Genomic DNA, 3,797 nt, shown 5'->3' with positions numbered 1-3,797 from the left:
GTCATCTGCTGGTGTTGGTCCATTGTGTTTTTTGAAAACCAAAGTCACTGCACCCGTTTACCAAGAAATTTTGGAGCACTTCATGCTTCCTTCTGCTGACCAGCTTTTTAAAGATGCTGATTTCATTTTCCAGCAGGATTTGGCACCTGCCCACACTGCCAAAAGCACCAAAAGTTGGTTAAATGACCATGGTGTTGGTGTGCTTGACTGGCCAGCAAACTCACCAGACCTGAACCCCATAGAGAATCTATGGGGTATTGTCAAGAGGAAAATGAGAAACAAGAGACCAAAAAATGCAGATGAGCTGAAGGCCACTGTCAAAGAAACCTGGGCTTCCATACCACCTCAGCAGTGCCACAAACTGATCACCTCCATGCCACGCCAAATTGAGGCAGTAATTAAAGCAAAAGGAGCCCCTACCAAGTATTGAGTACATATACAGTAAATGAACATACTTTCCAGAAGGCCAACAATTCACTAAAAATGTTTTTTTTTATTGGTCTTATGATGTATTCTAATTTTTTGAGATAGTGAACTGGTGGGTTTTTGTTAAATGTGAGCCAAAATCATCACAATTAAAAGAACCAAAGACTTAAACTACTTCAGTCTGTGTGCATTGAATTTATTTAATACATGAGTTTCACAATTTGAGTTGAATTACTGAAATAAATGAACTTTTCCACGACATTCTAATTTATTGAGATGCACCTGTATAGTTCTGTCTGTGACCCTATTAGAGCAGAACTGTATGCTCTTTTTGGGTCGTGACCCACCAGTTGATAACCACTGATAAAGAGCAATCATTGCGGTCTAGATTTCTAGTAATAAAACGAACTCAAAAAATAAATAAATAAATAAAATGTAATTGACATTTATTGTAACATTGCCTTACAGATAAGGAAAAATAATACATATGTACATTTCATGGCACACTGCATCTTTAATGACTGTGTAAACAGGGAAGGTGGACGGTAAATCCATTCTAAAGTCTTGAAGGACTCCATCATGATTTGCCAGCCTCCATTCTGATGAAGTTGCTTGGAAAGAACACATGAAGAATGGGCAGAAGATGCTCAAATTAGACAACCATGAATCCAAGAGCAGTCCTCTATAGTCAGAGAACACTTAACTATCATTATCAAACCACATCAAACAGACTTCTTGTCTCCATTTTCAAGGACGGTTTTCTGGATCTCATATATCTTCCCTATAGACACCTGTGAACAAATGGACAGAGATCAAAATTCTAGAGCTGCCAAAGTTAATTCAAAATTTAAGGAGATGTGTGTCATGGCAAAATATTTCCTCTCATTTTAGCTTAAAGGGACTGGCAGACCAATGGCAGATGAAAGGTGTGTTTGGGAAACACATTTCACATTTTAAATGAAAACAGACTATCAATGGTAAAGACCATTCTTGGTTGTGACTTGAACAGAAAATGATGAGTGGGATTTCATGGCAGTGAATGACAGATAAATGGCAGAAATGCACATAATGTTAGAGCAATTATGGCAGTGAGGTGCTCTGAAGTCCAAAGTATATTTTGTAATCTTTATTTGTCCACGTTTTCAGCAAAGGTCAAGCTCTGAAAGAGGCTAAATCAATATTGAACGAAGAGTTAAGCCAGAAAGATGCACCCTTCATGATGTGCCATGACACACTATGTATGAAAACAGCATGTGCTAAACATCCATCCAAAGTGCAGAAAGGAATGAAATAAGAAGACAAATGTAATCAGTAAAACTACTTAGAATGAGATGATGTGGACCCTACATTTTTGGAACAAGTTATGGCCTTTGAGAAGATAGAGACATCTTTACACCAAAATAAACCCAAAAACATTTACAGTGTTTGGTTACAATTTGGTAAAGAGATGCAGTTTACGTAAACATCTTGTTCAATGTTGATTATAAGCATGTCGGCCGATAGTTTTTCAATTGCTAATGTCAATGCTATTATCTAGAAAACAGTCTGGCTCAGGGACGGATTGGCCATCGGAAGAGGTGGGACTTTTCCTAGGCGGCCTGTGTGCCAGAATGTTTCACATGATGCCCAACTTTGTCATCACTTAAAGACACTGGATCGAAGAAAGAGAAGGAGGCTGTTCACACCAAATGAGTTCTTGTGCAAAATAAATAAATAAATAAATAAAAATAAAAAACTAGACGCAGCACCACGAATAGAGAAGAATGTAGGTGTTTCGAGATGCATTTTTAACAGCTGAAGTTCTTTTTAACTTAAAATGGCATCTAAAAAACACGGTGCTCCTGTACAAGAGCTGAGAAAACAGCAAAACGTGGCGCAAAGGTCAAAGATGTCAGTCTAGCGCATGTTTACATGGCAAAGCAATGGAACAACAGCGCGGATGGACGCAAAAACTCGAAAAAACAGTACCACAACTCTCAGCAGTTATTGGCAGTAATGCAAATACTAACAAATATTAAGGCTGTTAGTTTAAGTATATTTCTCAGCTGCAGAGTGGTAGTATCGCGCTGCATCCAAATGTGGAAAAAGATGATGCTGATGTTCTTGGCTGGTGTTTCGTGTGTGATTTAATCAGTGTTTTTGACATAGTTTTGATGCTTATTGTCACCTACTGGTGTAAATATGTAATGCCACCGTGATGCATCACAATCTCCACCTCTAGCTCTCTGCACTGCTCTCATATATCAGCACTCTTGGAATGCCTCTTGTTGAATCAGATTCCCTAACCGGAACTAACTGTTGTAGAACTCGAAACAGATGCTGTAACAAATGCCTAAATGCAGGACACATTCAAGCAGGTTATTTGTAATCCTCATCTAGTTCTGCCAATAATTAAATGCCCCAGAAAAAGAGAAATGGCCCATACCATGTGAGCTTTGATTTATCTGTAGAAGAATCATCTTTTCATGATCATAATCACCCTTGAGTTAAATTTGTTGAAACACTGCCAAATGACTCCAGCTAAACTCCTGCAGTTCACATTCTCCTTGACAGCACTGCTGCAGCCTCACCTGCTCTATATTTCGCTTTAGACTGATGTTTTGGCTAAACACGACACGCGGCAGCTCTATTAAAGATGTCTCAAAAAGAGTCAAGGAAGCAATCCATTATTAAGACACTTCGCAATGTGCGGCAATTTGCCGGTTCGACAGGGGGAAAAAGGTAAGGTGGAAGGTAAGAGGAAAAAATGCAAGGTTGGCGGAGGATATGCACGTGCTAATTTTTCATAGTGATGGCTCAGCAAATAGTAACATTAAGATCAATTTTGAAGCATGGGCGGCCCTCTGTAAATATCCCCTTCATCCATGTGACACAAACCATCTGTCAACTTCAGCCTCTCTCCCTGTGTCTTCTGTCCATAACCTCTCTTTAAAAAGAGACGTGCAGGGCATTGACGCAGCCATGTGCAGCATCCCGAGGGAGGGCAGCCCGATGACTGATGGGATGGCAAGGGAACAAGGTGCATCATGGTCCAGGTGGCAACCTGAGGAGTTAAGTGGCCAGCTGGTTTGAGCCAAGTCAAGTACTTAGTACAAATAAGGTCAGACTGATTCTAAACTGTGACGTGCTATCATGTTGGTGTGAACTAAACGTCTGTGTAAATTATTTTTATTGTAAACATTTTTGCAGGTTGGATAAAGACATTTACTGAAGGATAGATTGCTTTCAGATCATTAAAGAAATAGGTTCAGCCAAAAAAAAAAAAAGTAGTAATCTCTGTAATCTCATTCCAAACAATCTTCAACATCAGTTCATAGTGATCAAGTTTCAAAAAGGACAAAAAGCATAATAGAAGTAGTCCATATGGCTCA

The 3,797-nt window shown here is 39.3% G+C and overlaps 1 long non-coding RNA gene across 1 annotated transcript; it reads right to left on the bottom strand.

Annotated features, from left to right (window-relative positions):
• Positions 1-851: 851 nt before the first annotated feature.
• On the bottom strand, positions 852-3,469 carry LOC127431985 (uncharacterized). Its single transcript, XR_007895672.1, has 2 exons — positions 3,304-3,469; positions 852-1,217 (listed from the first exon to the last, which is right to left on the bottom strand). It is a non-coding gene; the product is annotated as an uncharacterized LOC127431985 (long non-coding RNA).
• Positions 3,470-3,797: the final 328 nt, after the last annotated feature.

The sequence above is a fragment of the Myxocyprinus asiaticus genome, chromosome 41, assembly GCF_019703515.2.
Source record: "Myxocyprinus asiaticus isolate MX2 ecotype Aquarium Trade chromosome 41, UBuf_Myxa_2, whole genome shotgun sequence".
Taxonomy (NCBI): domain Eukaryota; kingdom Metazoa; phylum Chordata; class Actinopteri; order Cypriniformes; family Catostomidae; genus Myxocyprinus; species Myxocyprinus asiaticus.
This window is presented reverse-complemented; position numbering and strand designations above follow the sequence as displayed.